Source organism: Megalopta genalis, chromosome 4, assembly GCF_051020955.1.
Source record: "Megalopta genalis isolate 19385.01 chromosome 4, iyMegGena1_principal, whole genome shotgun sequence".
NCBI classification, from domain to species: Eukaryota; Metazoa; Arthropoda; class Insecta; order Hymenoptera; family Halictidae; genus Megalopta; species Megalopta genalis.
Genome location: NC_135016.1, coordinates 10,658,319 through 10,676,898, shown reverse-complemented (window position 1 = coordinate 10,676,898; position 18,580 = coordinate 10,658,319).

Here is an 18,580-nt window from a genome sequence, read left to right as displayed (position 1 = left end):
TTCTTTCTTGTATATTGTCAAAGTGTAAGGTTATACAGACACAGGTTCGAAGTTTCTGAAATTCTATGATTATTTGTGGACAATGGTTAGTTGATACATTGATACATTTACCACGGTATAATTAGAAGGAAAAGAATATCAATTTTCTAAGCAATTTGCCACAAAAGGATGAATCCAGAAAAATTAATACTTCCCGTTTGCGCAAAAATTGATGCACTGTCGCAGTGTCTTTACTGTGCATACATATTTACACTGCAGATTTATTATTAAGAAAAATGAGTTGGTGAAAGTTTCAACAGAAAACGAATCGCAACAACTTAAAAATATCGACGAAGAAACATTGTTCCGATCGCTTCTATCTCAAAACGGTATTTTTATCAACCGGAAATCGTATTCTGCATAAAAATCAATACCGTACTTAATACCGTACTTAATACCGTACTTAAAGTAAAAATCAGTACCGTATTGTTACACGGCTAGGCGTTTCACGCCTAAATCATAAATACGACAATGCAAAGTCACGAAATCCTCTAGAACTGCCTCGAAAGAAATAAAGACGTCGTTCAAGCATTGCAACCATCTGCAGAAACACAGTGCAATCTCTGTGCTCGAAAATCTTTCCAAAAAGCATCTCATAAATTTCCGTAGCGCCAATCAGTATCTTCCACTGTCGTCGACGCGCCGCGTGCACCAGTGAACCCTAAGGGGTTAAAAAAAGGAGCGATCCTCACGATCCTCGTGGCGTAAAAAGTTCAAGTACCGCAAAGACGATGTTGTCGGTGCGATCGCCGCGATGAAACCCCAACAATCCCAACTCCCAGCAACATGCAGCGGCTCGGCAAAGGCAAACGACAGAGGATCATGCAACAGAGAAAGAGAGACACAGAGAAAGAGAAAGAGAGAGAGAGAGAGAGAGAGAGAAAGAGAAAAAGAGAGAGAAAGATAAAAAGAGAGGGAAAAAGAGAGAGAAGGGCGAGAGCGCAACACCGTGTGTCGGATGGCGGACGTGTGTGTACGAGCGTCATAAGTGTGGCTGGCGCGCGCAACGATGCATCGGATGCATAGGAGGGAAGAGGGGGGACGGTGGGGGTGCGAGAGAGGGCACCCTGTGTGGGAATTCTTCTGAAACGTTAAATACTGTTTACTCGGGCCGCGCTGCACTGTTCTCCGGCCCACGGTCTCATCAATGAACTCTTTCTTTCGCGCGGCGTGCACGCTGTTTTATAGAGGCGACGCCATGGGAAAACGCGATATCGAATTGCGCCTGCATGCGACTGCGGATATTTTTGCGAGGCAGTTTCGCGATCATGGCTGCCTTTGCAGAGCCGTTTTCGACCTCTGTCGACGACCATTAGAGTCTTTCTGGGTTTTTAGAAAATTGATAAAGTGCTCTGCGACGGCCGCGATTTTCCCGGGCATTGGTCGGGCAGTTTCTCGATGTTAGAGCATTTTTTGGGATCGTTGATCGGAGAAACGCGTTTACACCGTGCGATGCCATTTTATGTTCGCTGGTCTGCCATTTTGTAATGTCGATAGAGTGCATTGCGAAGGCTGTAGTCGATTTGTACGTTGATTATGCTGTTTCTGTGTTCTTAATTTTTACAATGTGGTATCTATGAAATAGTATGGCCTTTACATGATTTATGATACGAATATATCGTGTGAACACAAGCAACACATACGTGTAGTCTGAATAATCTGCATTAATGGTATCCATACAAGAAACAGGTATTTCTTCCATTTTCGCATGTTGGACAACACAGAAATGGAAGAATCATTGGAACATGAAATTTTATATTCATGTCTATGCACTATGATTCTTACGATCTGTTATTCCCTTCCATATTTTTGTGACACTTGTTGATTTCATACACATTAAGTGCAATACTCCTTCTGTTCTTGTTTTAATGCAACACAGAAAGCTGGATATAATAATAATTATTTATTATAAAATAGAAAAATTCCTTTAGATTCTTAGACTTTAATAAGAACAGTACACCAGCAAAGAAGAGAAGAATTATGCTGTCCTCGTTTCTATCAACCTCTTGGAATAGATGAAGTAGATAAAATTCATACAAGACTGGATAAGATCGATGCATTTTTAAAAAGATTGTACACTTACGAGAAAGTTGCGGGAGAAAATTTTGCAGGGAAAGCTGGGTACACCGACTGAAAATAGATACTAACAAGAAACATACGTTAAAATCGGAGCAGAACGACGTTTACTGCTGTTCAATTTGCTCCATTTGTAACACGAGCGAGCAACAATTATCGAACACACATAAGGGAAATCTCTGGCCATTCATTTCCTTAAGGGAAATCTTTTTCATACCTCTCTATCTCACGGTGATGTGCGGCACGCTTCCCAGCAATAATACCTTGTCAATAAACGCGTAAAGCTATAAAAAGAAGAGAGACCGAAGATGGTAAGCGCCTTACGAAGATTGCAGAGAGCGTTTCACAAAAGATAAACATGTAGGCGCGAGACAATAAACGACGGACATTTGTTTCGTTGAAGAAATCAGTTACAACCTATTCCAAGAGGCAATGGCGGCCGCAATAAACAGCTAAACCTTTACGACCCGCGATTATTGCACCGAAAAACTTTTACCTTCCGGGGACCGTCGCCGTCGCTCTACGGTCGTTTTCTACCGTTTTCCGACTTTACGCTACGTAAACGGTCACTTTGTCCTGTTGATTTATTTCACTTTCTTGTCAGGCGATCTGAGACAGATACAAAATCTGTGAATCACTGGAAAATAATGTGCCATCTGGTTGGAGTCTCGCCGATTTGATCGATCATTGCAGATGCTGCACGATTTAATTTCGAAACGAGATCAACGACAATTTTCGGTGAAAAATAAATTCTTAATATTTGTGGACTGCATGAAGAATTTTGCGTTACGAAATTTATAATTCGAAAATAGTTCGGAAAATTTCATTCCTAAGCTTGAAATCTCTAGGAAGAAACTAACGACACATTTTTCTCGAAAACGCTGCGAGTTCAAACGTCTATAATTTTTTACTATTTTTTTTACATATTTTTTACATTTTTTCTATGACATCTTTCCTATGATGTCCCAAAAATGTCTCGCAATCTGAAAGTGGCGGGTTCCTCGGATCATTTGAAGCAACTTCTTCCTTTACAAAAATTTTCTCCGAGGCACCATTAGCGAGTTATTAACGAAAAATAGTGAACAATAAGAGGCGTGCTCAGCTGGCGCGAGGCGACCGAGCCAATGAGCAGAACTAGACTTCGTGCGCTGGTTGGCTGGGCCGCCTCGCGTCAGCCGTGCTCGATTCTTATTGGTCACTGTTTTTCGTTAACAACTTGTTAACGGTGCCTCGGAGAAAACTTTTGTAAAGGAAGAAGTTGCTTCAAATGATCTGAGGAACCCGCCATTTCCGGATTGCGAGACATTTTTAGGACACTCTGTATAATCCGCCGCATGATTGTCCATCACGGTATACCTGACGACTGAGCCATCCTTCCAACAATTCTAATATCAAAGCCGTTGTCAATTTTCTATTCTATCCCGTGCGGTACCGTCCGTCAGGATTGGATTTTATTGCCTTCGTTCGCTGGGAACAGCGTCCAGCGTTGCCTAATCCTTCCAATATTTAAAACTCCTTCGAAGTCCTTGAACCCTCCTTCAAATCCTTACGCATTCAGTGGAAGCAAAAGTTTGTTTGTCCCGATGATTCATAGTAGGTAGATACGAACAATAGATTCTAGCTAGCTGCATCGGAGGTTATTTATTACTCGGCCTAATGTTTAATTATATTTTGTTCTACTTCAAGTTCATTGCTATTATTAGGTCTATCGGAAAGTTCTGTCCGATAGTGTCACTTCAAGTTTCAATCCATATGCACATGTTGATTTGAGACATATATGACTATCTCTCTTTATCATTGCATTTGCACACATGTACTCTCCTAAATAAACTGAAACAAAGATGTCTCGTGTCATTATTAAGTGAGACGCGATCGTGAAAACATGGCTACCGATGATAATGCCAGACCACATGCTGCTTTGGCGACTCGTCAGAAAATCGCAGAGCCAGGCTGGGAAATTCTGTCACATCCACCATACTCCCCAGACCTAGCACCCTCCGATTATCACTTGTTTCTCTCTTTGCAAAACTTTTTACAGGAAAAAAAATTCAAAACTGAAGCTGATGTCAACCAAGCACTAGTTGAGTTCCTCGCCTCTAAAAATAAATCATTTTTTAAAAATGGCATTTACAAGTTGCCATCACGCTGGCAAGAAGTCATAAGTAACGATGGAAAGTATATTCTACAATAAATATTATTAAATGTATGAAAATTGTGTTATATTTCAATTCAAAAACGGACAGAACTTTCCGGTAGACCTAATATATCTATACAGTCCACTCGCCATCCTACAATCCTATCAAATCAACAGCTAGAGTTCGAATCAACAATTCGAATCATCAACAGAGGAAATAGACTTGTACCCAACTTCTGTTTCCTAGAATTGACACGGACAATTTTTATTTTGCATAAAGATCCGTCGTCTAATCTAATTTAAGTAATTTAGATTAATTGTCAGAACAGTCATATTCAAGTAGCAATTTTTATTCGGCTACCAACGTCGGTGTACTGTTGATATAAAAATTAAGAAAAACTGAGTCAATTCAATCTTGTAACTCTCACAAGACATACCAGTCACTTAATTAATTTGGCGCTTAATTAACACTAGATTTACGGAGCACAAAAAAACAGCTGTTTTATATCAGTTTATACAAGTTTATACAAGACATTTATTCTGATTTTTAACAAGTGCCGCAAGTAACATATAAATTGAGTAAATAACTCATAAATGAATCTTTACGATACGAATAATCGTAAATTAAGAAATTAATGACCCGTCATTTTGACGGGTTCCGTAAATCTAGTGTTAAGAAATCGAACGCTTAGCGTTTAAGTACTTTTCGAAGCGAGTGTGGCAAGCGAAAGGGTTGGCGCGGCCTCGGGCCCAGTCAAATTTTCGTTTAATTAGCGGCCGATGCCGCGTGTCAGTATTTCAAGACTCTCAATCTCTGAGCCGGTCGTGGTTACCGTGAATGATCGTGCGACGCGTCATTGCGTCACAATGTGTCTCGCGATAGTTCCGCGATAAATCGGTTCTCGCGACCAGCTGTGCCCCTGCGGTCCACGGGACTTCCGTGTCGACGAGGCCCCCGTTTTGCATTATGCCAACGGCGCATGCGTGCCAGATGCACGATCCATCGCCGATCTAGCGCGGGGCCTCCGCGATTGAGAAATCAAGATCCAGCCACGATCGGATCGCCGCGTCCCGGTCCGTATAAAGCCTGAAATCACGTGGGGACCGAACGGGTTCGCCGCTCTTGTTTCACGCTCTTTCATGTCCCTCCCGGATCGCCCTTCAGATGATCGATCAAAGATTAAGAGCTCAGCGAAAAATACGGAACTCCCTGATGTTTGCGAATTTCGGTCCTCGAACGATCGCTATCGAAACGGACGTTTATTGCGATGGTTGACTGCTTGGACGTCGAGCACATTCCTTTGGAACACTTCACGGGAATTCTGATTTTCCACCCCCTAAATCTGGGGGAAATGAACTTCAACGACCCACGTTGGACCTAATTTATAGTTTCATTAACGCGTTAAGCGCCGAACGTCGACTCCAAAAATTCCAGCAATTTCGACGTCGTTCAATTAACGAAACCGACACTAAAAAGCTGAAATTTATCGTAGGAAATATTAGTTCGACTCTTTTGTGCTCTAGAAGTCCGAGCAACAATCGGTGTGTTCAATATAATACATTCACACATTCGATAAATTTATTCACAGATAGATTAATAATAATTTATTAATTTCGCTGATAGGACGGGACGAGTTTTGTTTCTCGTACGACTTCACGAATCATATTCTGTTTCAATTTGGAATAAGTGAATAATATCTATGTTTAATACATATTGTAGCGCAATGAGTTATGCTCGAGCAATTATTTTATAACTTATTCATTCTCAACAATTTTAAAGAGGATATGAGATTCTTCACACTTATAAATAAAATAAGAAATGAGACAAGAATAATAGCCACAATTTTCTAAAGAAATATTAAAAAGTATCTTGATGTACGCGTAACTTTTGGCACAGACTGTACAATTTGCAGTTGTGCTTTAACGTCTATAATAAATCATAGACGTTTTAAGCTAGACTCTCTGTCGCCTAGTACAGTAAATTCTCCCTAATTGAGGCTCAGATTATGCACAAAAATTTGACAATTTGTGAACAGGAGTTACGATTATTCGAGCCTTGCGACTCGTTTTAATAGTTGTTCACAATCGGTAACTATAAAAACTAAAAACGAGCCGAAAAGCTCGAATAATCGTATCTCCTCTTCCCAAATTGTCCATTTTCGTGCACAATCTGAGCGTCAATTAGGGAGAATTTACTGTAACCACACCCTAGAAAGCTCGCGTAATATCGGACGCGAAAGCAATTCTGAATAAACGCAGCTGAAAGAAGTTTTACAATAAAAAGTTTAGCTTTCTTACTTACCTATCGAGTTCCGGATTTGACAAATTTTGGTTTCCAGACTTGTCGAGATGTCCGAAGTGCTCGTGAAATATTTCCTCGTCGATTTCATTGGTCGAGTCCGTTACATTTCCGAAAAAAGAATATAGGCCTCCCCCTAAAAATCTGTACTTTATGGTTTTATTTGGGGTACCTACCATCAGTAAATGCATAATGTGCTACGTTCAACTACAGCTTTGTCCCTGGGACTGGTATATTATTGCTTGGCCATGGAGGACCCCCCGAGTTACAAGAGGGCCGAGAAGTAAGAGCTCCGGGGCCCCTTCTTGCTCCGCTGCATCTGCAAACTCTGGACTCGGAAGTTCCGTCGAGGGTAGCCTGGCTTCCACAATAAAACAGGCCGCGGCCTTGAATTTTGTTTTTTAACTTATCGCCCCTCTTCCGGCGATCGCGATTCACCGTTAATGCTCGTTATACCTGCGCTCTTCCGATTCCTCAGAATTGAACTTGACTATTCGGATCGGTAGTAACGTCCATCGATTTTAAACTTCGATACTTCATTTTCTTTTTTAAATATAATAACTGCATACGTTGTTGCGTTAATGAAAAATTCCAAAACTGTGCATCATAGCTGGGTGATAAAGGTGGCCATTTTCATTATAAGAGAACTTTTTGAACTTTACTATTCATTCTCGAACAGTTATGCGAATCTTATATGTTGTCAAATATGTCACGTTGCTGTGAAAAAGAGAAGAAAATAGAAATGACGGAATTGCAAGATAGAAACGAACCTTCGTCTTAAAGCGAACTCTGCATAATGATTCGCACAGTGAACCATTTATCATGAAAAATTAAAGAAGTATCAAATTGAAAAAGTACAATGTATTAACACATTAAAGAAAATTGCATGGGAAAGAGATAAAACACCTAGTAGAAGTTTGTTAGAAGAATATCTACATAAAAATTATGCTACAGATTCGACGCATTGTGGCGACAAACAGCTAAACTACAAAACAGTAGAAACAGCCTGAAACTTCAACAAACTCCATGAAACAGTGAGCAACTTATTCACATTACTTAAAAAAGGACAAACTAAAATTCTGCTCAACTCTCGTATCCTGAAACTGAGAACAAATTGCATCAAAATTTCAAGAGCCTGCTAATGACTGACTAATGACTGCCCGCTAATGTATACAGTGAATTCTCTCTAATTGACGCTCAGATTGTCCAAACATGGACAATGTGGGGACAGGAGGTACGATTAATGGAGCCTTGCGTTCGTTTTTATAGTTACCGATTATCGACAACTATAAAAACGAGCCGCAAGGCTTGTACAATCGTATCTCCTCTGAGCATCAATTACGGAGAATTTACTGTAATTATAAACAACGGGAGAACGCGTTGAGGTGTGTACAATGAAGCGGTACTGAGTTGAAAAGGAAGGAAGGTTTGTCGAAACAGGTTGTCAGTCATCCGTGAAAATTCTCATCGTCCGGCTCTGTTCGATTCCCATGGCCCACGATTTCCCATAAATATTCCTGCTAGCTGTCATAACGGAAGGCGTTCGGTCAGATGTCGCGACCTCCTCATTAACCTCCGGACGCTGAGAGAGCGTTTGAGTAGTTCGCTTGACCACAAACCTCTTGAGGAAGATCAAGAGGCGAGTCTAAATTTGGAACGCCTACCCTCTACTTTGCGGCTCGATCTTGGGATCCACCTGCAGCCCTCGCACCCACCATAAGATCCGGCAGGAAGGAAACGCTATCCCCGAATCTTGAAATCTTCGCTTCCGCTCCGCAAGAAGGCCGGACCCAAGGCTTCCTAGTCTCACGGGGGAACCCCCTAATCGATTTCTTCGGCCCCGTTCAGCCTTCGCCGCGCCAGGTGTCCGAAATTAATTTCATTTCACACGACTCGTTTTTGCCTGAACCACGATCTTCGCTAAACGGATTAACCCTTTGCACTCGGCGAGATATTATCTCCACGATTCAGGCATCTCTTCCGACCATGATTTCGATTCTTTTCGGTTTTTCTTCTTTCCTCGCATGTGAAACTGAGTTTGAGTCACTTTTAAACGTTTAATAAGTGCAAGCGGTGGTGTATAAATTGTTTTAACCCTAGAACAACCCTCCGTGGTTAACGGCGATCTTACTGAATTTTTAACTTGTGTGCGATCTGTAATTTGTACCAAGATCTATTTTTGAAAATAATAAATAATATTTTAATTGTCAAGATTTTATTCCAAATCGCCGCAACCCTACGTTTCTTATGCCGAAAAATAGGACGGAGTTGTTCTAGGGTTAAATTGCAATATGGCAAATTTTATTGATGCCTCGGACTTTCCATTCGGCTGCAATGCGTTAGAATATTATATATATTCTTCTAAGAAATTATTGTAACCGAGAAGCATGTCATTGAAATTGAACAAAATGGTGTAATTTAGGATTAAAAAGATTCTGACCAAGAGAACGAATTAGTATTTAATACTGAGACAAAATTGGTCTTGAAGCAAACTTCTTCATCAATTTATCGAACGAGTCGTGCCAATTTATTTAACAATTTCTTCGTCCCTCTGGATTAATTAAGCGAAGGAACAATTTACTGTAATCGCAAATGAATCACAGTAATTTCTGCCAAAAATGTTCGAATGCTAGAATAAAAACGGCTCCGTTGACCTTTAGGATCGACGTAGCAATAAATCACACAGACGCAGGGAAAATCATCGCAGCCCGAAATTCGGCGTTCCGGGAAAAATTACTGTTTTGTGAAGGTCAATGTCTAGTGCGATGAACAGGCTGCTAATGTTGTGCATTTGTGACAAAATCGTTTGATAATTGGAAACAGCGATGGACGTAAAGATAGTAAATGGACGAAAATGACTATAGGAACGAAGAGCTTGCTCTTTCGTTCCTATTTCTATGAATGGAGGCAGACACACTTTGTAACCTCGATCCAGCGACGAATGATCTAGACCGCCGGTTCTTTCTGGGCAATATTTGCCATTGTTCTTCGTAAGCCCGTGCCATATCTAACGAGCCTAGAATCCGAGATATTTTTACCTTTTACAGTTACAGAGAGTAAAGCGAAGTAGTATAATAGCCATTGGTAGTCCCAATAAAATTGTTATTGCAACACTTCCATAAATAGACACGACAAACCAGGTTGTTCCACTGTTTCCAGGAATCGCAACGACGGCATCTGTTCGAAGTTGCTTAAAGCTTAATTGTAAAGCCTGGCCTCTACAGAAATAGTATTTTAATGATGTTATTTTGAATGGAGCTTCTATATTCAGTGGCCAGGAGCCCCGCAGAAAAAAAAAACGTACGTGCGTGGGGTCGTTTTTAGACGACATCTGGATCGTCGTCGCGGGGAAACGCCTGGATTGTGGAATACAGGAAAATGTAACTCGTTTCCGTGGGAGTTCGATGAAAAAATGTCTCGTCCGAGCGACAGACGGCGTCATTTATTACAGCCTGGTATTTGTTTTCTACGAGTGGGGCACGATTCCCATGAATTTCGTTCTAATAAAAAGTTCTACTCTTGCCTGCTTTATTTATGCTACCACATTTGTTCGTTGAGCTAACAGAGTGCTAATTGAACAAAAATACGAAGCGGACGTTTCTCAAAAATTATAGATCTTTGCAATTCAACAGCATTGAAAACTCTGTAAAATATACGGAAAACATTTATATATTGGGTTGGCAACTAAGTAATTGATATCCGTAAATGTTATATTATAAAATTATTATTATTATTATTATTATTATTATTATTATTATTATTATTATGCTATTTTTTATTATCCATGAATGTTAGCAACTGGACTTGGATTGAATGCACTGGAAATTGAATGCAGCGGTCAAGGAAAAGCGACCAGAATTGGTCAATCGTAAAGGTGTCATTTTCCACCAGGACAATGCTAGGCCGCACACGTCTTTGTCCACTCGGCAAAAATTCATGGATATTGGTTGGGAATTGATGTTACACCCACCATATAGCCCTGATCTCGCGCCATCGGATTACCACTTATTTCGATCCCTGGACAACTCAGTTTTTGGCCGAAAAGGACCAGACTTTCTACGAGCGTGGAATTTTCAAGTTGTCAGAGAGATGGCAAAAGGTCATCGAACAAAATGGAAAATACATCACAGATTAAACTTCATTCCAAGTAAAAAAAAATTTTTTATTTCATTGAACAAATCGGCAATTACTTAGTTGTCAACCCAATAGAATCTTCATAACACTTTATTATATTTATATTATATATTTTCATTATATTTATATTATATTCATAACGCTTTATTATAACATACTGAGGCGCCGCTAAGAATTACTATATCGCTTTGCGGAAGAATCTTTACGTTATTGAATGCGTCTTATATCGAATCAATTGTTAAAAATATAAGTGTTATGTGCATTAAACGAATACAGTCGAAGTTAAACAATATAATCAAATTCAGCTATTTTCAAATCAAATGATTAACGTTATCACACACAAGGATACTTTACTGTAGAAAATCAATTTGTCGTCCTTTCCGGTTTTGTGAAATAATTTATTGGAACGGAAGGTTGCGTAATTTACGATCCTCCGAGATCTTTGTTTCCCATATTTTCGTGAATGTAAACGAGTATAAAGCAATCCGCTAGAAAGTAGCGGGCGTGAACGGTGAATTTGACAGGCAGCCTGTACCCCATATGTCGATTGAGCCGTTCGACACGACGGTAACTTGAAGATTTCTCGAACAATGCTCTACAAAATCCCGATCGTAAATCGAAAGTACCCCATTCACTCGAATTGGGTCAGTGGGTCGTGCGGCTGGGAATCGGGTCGTGTGCTGGACACACGCGAGGTAGACGATCACAAAGCGGAGATCGGTCAGGTAGTTTTTTATTCCTTTAACGCGTTGGAGCCGAACAAATATTTTCTCGTAGATCCACGAAATCGAAGCTCTGCGAAATAAGATTTCTGAGAAAGTTGCAACTTACTTTTATATTTCTCCGAACACATTCGAAATCGAGATCAATTTCTATTGTTAATGTCTTCGCTGAAGAAAGTGTAGATAATGTTCACCTGTGGACCGTACTTCAACCCGTTTCGACAGACAAAAGTGTTTCTTCTGCACGATTGTTTAAAATATGTCATTTGAATAGCGACAGTTGCAAGAAGGCAGATTTATTTAGTTCGAAAGAATTAACAAAATGAAATCTGTTGAAAATGCTAGTAAGTATTGAGAAATATATTTCAATTATCATTATCTGTATCTTTTCAATCTATTATAATGAACGTGTTTATAATGTATATTAACCATTTTAACTTCTTCTTGTTAGAAAAGTTTAGCAGTGCAGCAAAAAGTCGAACAAGAAACAGAAATAAAACATCCAATACCCAGAATAAAAATTTTATACAAGAACTGCAAACTGCATCAGTTACATGCACACTCATTTCTCAACTCAACCATTTGAATAAGATAAAAGCAATACAAAAATAGTTACAAATGCTTTTCTTGTGTTTCAACCTTTTTCAATCGTTGCACTTAAGCTGCTAAGTCCCAAACTCGCGAGAGATCAGCAGTCTGCTAATAACAACCCTAATAATAAAGGTAACGGTTTCTTAAACAGCAAATAATAAACAATTAAATTAATCCTTCAAACGACTAGTAATAATCCTCAGCTCCTATGAAGCATCCCAAGTCCTGAATAATAAAACACCTCCGCAGCAGAAACAGTTCATTAACCCCGGCATTAAAAGCCCCATTACCCTAACAAAACCAAGCTGATCGATTCCTGAGTAGTACCATCCTGCATACGCGATACCTGCACCGAGGTCTGTTGAAAAAAAAGCCTGATCCAACCCCCCATAGAGCCGAGGGGTAGCTGGACCTCTTGCGACGCAGTTGCGTCCACCCCTTTGGAAGCTAATGCTCGCAGTGGCCACCCTTCTTTTTCCGGAGAGTGCCCCGTCGCCTTCCTTGGCTCGCAAAAGTTCGTGCCGGGCCCTGCCTCCTCTAACGTGGCGCAAGGGATCACCTGGCGACGGTTCCCACGTTTCTGCGATTCGCGTTTCGCTTCACCCTTTTCGCCTTATATTCCGTCGCGTCCCGTCTCGTCGTGTCGCTCGGATATATTCCGGGGCTCATAATGCCGCGCGGAGGAAAACGGCGATGGTTTGGGACCGTAACGGGCGGGGGAGCGGGAGGGGAGGTCCCGGCTAGATCGTGCGGTGGGGGCAGATCCTTTTGGCCGAGCAAGGTGAGGACGGAACGAGGAAAGGGGGAAGGATAGAAGGAAAGAAAGAAAGGCGAAAAGAAAGAAAGACGGGAAGAAAAGAAAACGAGCCGTGCCTCGTGCATCTATTATGGGGGCCTGACCGCTATGGAGGTGCGCGTGGCTGACACACGAGGGACCCGCGATAGGGCACCGACGTTCGCCGTTCGGCGTTTTATTGGGAAGGGAAAAAGAAAACGGTGCTAAGTCGGGGATGCCCCGTGCACCGGCCCCAGGTACGTATTTGCATAGAAAGGCTGAAATTTCGAGTTCCCGGTGACTGGCTGTAACTGTTTCCCCCCTTCGGTGATCGTGGGAGGTTCGGTCCCTTGCGAGAATCCCTTATACGATTATGCTTGGGCCTGCTGCCTCGTCGTAGCCCGCGAGCGAGCAATTACCCGTTCTCGGTTTATTGTTTTATGCAGCCCCTGCCCCCGGTTACTGGAACTCCGGATGGCCAGTCCCGGTCCCCTCGGTCGATGCCGGGTCGATATAAAACGGCGATTGCGCCGCGAAGCTGCTTGCACAATCGAGGACACCTGGGAGCCTTCTGCCGCTTCAGTTTCTTAGGAAGTGAGAACGTGTTCGCAAACGTACCGGACTAAGAAGCACCGTTATTGGCCAGCATTAACCTCTTTTGCGTTTTAAACACAAACCCTAATCGAACCCGGTTTAATCCAACACGTTCACAGAATAATTATGATTTCCTAAACTTCGTTAAGGTGTTAGCCTTGTTAATTATAACGCACCGATAAGAAATCGTTTGTAATGGATATTTGTAATAATAAATAATTCGAGCAATGATGGAGTAAAAGGCAGATAATAGATAACATCTGCTCTCTGAATATTGACAAATCACTCCAGCAGTTAAGATCTAGATGTGAGAAAGCATCCAAAGTGCAAACACGTGTTCCTGTCCAAAGGCGTATCAATCAGTATCGTAATCCACAATAGAAGCATATGTGAAAGTGCGAACCACTGTGTAATATCATATGCTATCAGAAGCCTATTGACGTCTAGAACACGAGTAGCAGAAATTCGAAACAGAGCCAAGATGATTTAAAAATGAGATCATCGAAAAATCAAGGACAGAGCAACGCGAAAGAAATTGCAATTTTTTGACCTGGCTTAGGTCCGCCATTGTTTCATGGCTGGCTGAGAATGAAAAAAGAACTCCGTGGAAGACTCTGTATTGTGAGTACAGTAACTCAATCTTCTGAACACATCCGGTAACAGGCCACCGGGCTAAATATCGAGGCCGAACTGTATTAAGAATCTGTTCACAAGTCCGTTAAAATCATTCAGCGGCTGATCTTTAGGAAACACGATCTGTTTAGTCTTCGGCGCACCGTAGTGAACCCTCCCGTGTTCTTTCATGGGACCAGAAGCATCGATAGCGTGCTCTCCAAGAAGGCGAACAGTATAATCCGTGCAGAGTGGAACCCAGATTGTTTTTACATTGTCTTGTTAACTGCCTTCGAGGAATACTCCGATTTACGGGAATGGGTTGCGCTCGCAGGTTCCTCTCTTAAATCACCCTTTCCCGTTTCCGGTGGCCTCGCCGGAAATGGCTGGGTCGGCCCCATTGATAGAAGAACTTTGCCTAATCCAGTTTTTAATTATAGCGCCGCGCTGACAATGACGTAACATAAATTTTGAGAGGGTTCCTCTTCAAGGAAACCTTCCATCCAGTCCCATAAATATTCTGGAGTTACACAATATACTTACAGACATGCGATTTGAAGACTGGAGATTTTACGCATTTCTCGTGAAAATCGCCAGATGACAGTCATAGAAACAGTCACCTCTTTCCGTTATTTTCAAAGATCTTGTAATATAAAATTATTAAGAGAAGAGATTAATCTCTATTAAACCGTTATATTTTGAGATCGATGCAGACAATTTTTACTTTGCACGAGGATTCGCAGCTTTGAAGTATCTCCTTTTATTAATAGAATTCTTGGTGTTGAATTTTATTGATAAAATACTAACTTCGAATTGAGCAAAGCTTCACGAGACTTGCTATAATTTTTGTTTCAGTATTCCATACAATTTTATTCAATAGATGTCGAAATAATGTTTTTTAAACGCTAAAAATAAATTCCCAAAATTTTTGTAAGAGTTCTCTCAAAATCAAACACAAATTTTATCAAGCTCGACATAAATAGAGAGTAGTAGTTCATACTAATATAGTAGTTCAGTACTAGTAGTAGTTCATAATAAATTAGTATGAATTAGTATGAACTACTACTATCCAGTAATAGTAGTAGTTCATACTAATACATAGGACGGCAAAATAAAGTGAAACACTTCTTTGCTAAATCAAGAAGAAACCTATCGAAAGGCTACAGCAAAAAAAATGAATGACTTGGAAACAGTAAAAAATTTTTGTGAGTATCGATAAACAGGTAGTTTTGCAGGATGGGCCTCACGCAGCCCTTTTACCCGAGCCTAGCATCAACAATCCTTTGCACAACTTCATTACGACACCACATCCCGGGCATTCTCTCCTCTCCAAACAACACCTAAACTAAGCTGCCAATTTTCAGTAACAAAAGGGCATCTTGGGGCCCAACGAGGGGGGCCATCGGCAGTGGTGGGGGCCCGTGCTGATATCGGGAGCGAAGTACGAGCCGAATACGTCCGAAGAGGTGGACGAAGATGCCCGAGAAGGATGGTGGGAACGCGTGGCGCGGTGTGTTCTCACCAGCTCGCTCTCTCTCTCTTAGGGCGCCTAGGAGCGCCGCTACGGAGCAAGGTTGCTGCCACTATGACGCCGCGCTTCTACCGTCCCGATGCTGCAGCAACCTGCCATAAGTTTGCCGCAAAATCCGTAGCCGAAATGGCAGCCTTTGCCTGTTTGAACTTTGTGGCCTTCGAGCCTCGAGTGCTCGAGCCACAGCAAACTCGAGGCGAGAGCTGCTTGCAACCTGAACGCTGAAATAATGTAGCAGGCAGAACGTCTCGTCTCGAATTTCTTCCAAAATTTTCGCGAATATCCATTGCCTAAAATTTTATCGGATTTTTGGATTTTTTGGATTTTAATAATTACATTTATGTGAAATATAATTTATATAAAATATACAAAAATCCAATAAAATCTTAGGCAATGGATATTCGCAAAAATTAAATATAATATTAAATGTAATATACAAGCTCTTTTCACAATCTTGTATGTCTCTAAAATTATTTTAAAATCTGTATAGTGCTTTTTAGACGCTGTTATAACGGTTCACAGTTGAAAAATAAAAATTGTTGCAGGAAATGCCAAAGGATCGATTGTAGTTTGAAATTTAGAGCTGAAATTTAATGCAAAATTTAATGCAACTAAAATTTAAAAGATCATTCGACAGTTTTTAAAATTTCCCTGTGTAAATTCTCGCCGATTCCTCATAGCATACCAAATAAAACTTCACGGTACAATTAAGTATTTTGTAAATGTAATTTAGATCATTCAACAGTTTCCAAGCCTAAATAAATTCTCGCTTATTTCTTGCAGTGTGTTCCCAGGAAAATCTCGCAGAACAATTACATATTCCATAAACGTGCAAAACGTGCAATTAAAAGGAAAAGTACCCGACACCGTCGCCTAAATAAAATGTCGCCGATTTCACAATGCATTTCGAGTAAAATATCCAGCACTTATTATTCATGGTCCATAATCCGAATGAAATTGTGCTCATCACCATAGGCCCCTAGTCCGCAATTTCCCCATGCAGTCACCTCCGAGCCGAGGAAGTAGACAATGCGGTGTTCTCGTAGCGAAACAAGCGGCGATGATTCCTTGGGGCCTAATAGCCGGTTTACTTGCGTGAACTAACTCGTTCGAAGTGACAAATTTCACCGATGGTGCACGGTCCCCCAATGGGACCATTTGCATAGAGCCTTTTTCGAGAAATGGGCCGCGCCGATCGCCGTTTCAAGGAACACCATTGTTCGAATGTCACGTTACATCATCGGCAAAGCAGATGCTTCTCTGCAAGTAAACCACTCGAGCGAGGACGTGAACCACTTTAATTGCTGGCTCCCCAACAGATTGCCACGTACTCATTTGTGTTTTCAGAAAATTCAATTGAAAATTAGAAAAAATATCCGGTTTACATGCGATGGACCCTCGCATAATTTTCCGCATCGTCGCCTCTCCTGCGAACCCTCGATCTACGATTTTGTGCGAGAAAGATCAGAACCGATTTCGTAGACGATCTAATTGTTTCCTTGGGTTTCCTTGGTTTTAGATCATTTGCGGCTTCGATGGTGAAGGTGGTGGTCAATTGGCATTATAATTATGGATCCAGAACAGTTCTGATATCGGTTTCGGTTCTTGAAACAGTTATGATGAACCGAGATATACTTCTCATAACTGTTATAAGGTATATTGGTTTCGGTTTCGGTTCTTCAGAACCGTTAGTATATCGGTTCTATAATTGTTAATTAAGGAGAATTGGGGAGAGAGAGTTAATCGAGAGAGTAATTAGGGAGATTAGAGAATTCCCTTTAGGGATTAAAAGTATGGATTCTGAAATACTTTGTATTATAAACAAGCTGATAAACAAGACAGTGCACTGCTTTTTCTACCACACAGAAAAAGAGTGTACAATCTTGAATTGAATTTTGCTAATACGTGCTGGTATAACCGAAATCCAGAACTAAAATCCAGACAGTTATTTTTTATTTTTTAAAAAGCAGTTATTTTGGGAGCCTTTTCAATCCCTGCCCAACATAAACCAACATAACGTAACATAACTCTCAACATAACCTAACATTTGTAATGGATCTGACAATCTTAGTTGCTGTGGAAACAAAGTTTTCTAGATCCTCTCGCGATTTCTAAATTGTGGATCTTTATGATTTCTTTCATAACTATTATATCGAAATTAATTCATAACATTGAGTTCCACTGATTTTTAATGAACATAACTATGTAAGTTTATTCATTAATTGTATAGCTTAAAGCATTTTGCATAATTAACCAGTAAATGATGAAAAACGTGACAGTTTTATGGAAAGCAATTTTTCAGAAAATGTTTAGTCCACTCTAATAAAAATATAAGTTCACATATTGTATTAAAAGAATTGCCTATGCAAACTTTAAATTCTCAGATGTTAGAACCGATTTTCTAGCAACCATGTTGCATCTAATCGAAGCAGCGATGTGGATCTTAAAAAAAATAGATTGAAAAATATGTAAAAGAAAGTTGACGTTGTCTTTGAAATATCCACGTAACTGTGTAATCCCAAAACGTATCCTTCAGCAACGTAGGAAACACTTGAAACGGTGACTCAACTTTTTCGTTGATTCCCATTTTCGTCTATACAGTTTTCACGCCGACGCTTGAAATTCAACGAAGAAAAAGTGCAAGTCAGGAGGTTTAAATATTCAAGCGGATTGCCTCGGTCGTGCAGGTAGAATTGATAATTCTTAGGAAATTCCGTGGTCGTCATTAAACAGGATAATTGCCAGCGACGCCGTAATCGCCGGATCGAGAAACCGATTAGTGCACATTACGGCGTACGGTTAATTACAGCGCAAATCCCAGTTAATCAGACAATTCTTCCAAAGTTTCCGCGTTGCGGATTCTTAGGGAAATTCCCCTGGTCGCGTATTAACGGGGTGGGGGCTTTTTCTGAGATCACCGATGCCGGAACGAAGGGGCAGCTCGATGCTAAAATCGTTGCATCAGCTGGAGTAAATGTTCTCCCGTGTTCGGTTCGAATCTTGGGGTGTTGAACAATGCTGCAATACTGATCGTCGAGGGGGGAAACTCTTCTTGCACATCTAGGAGTCTTCG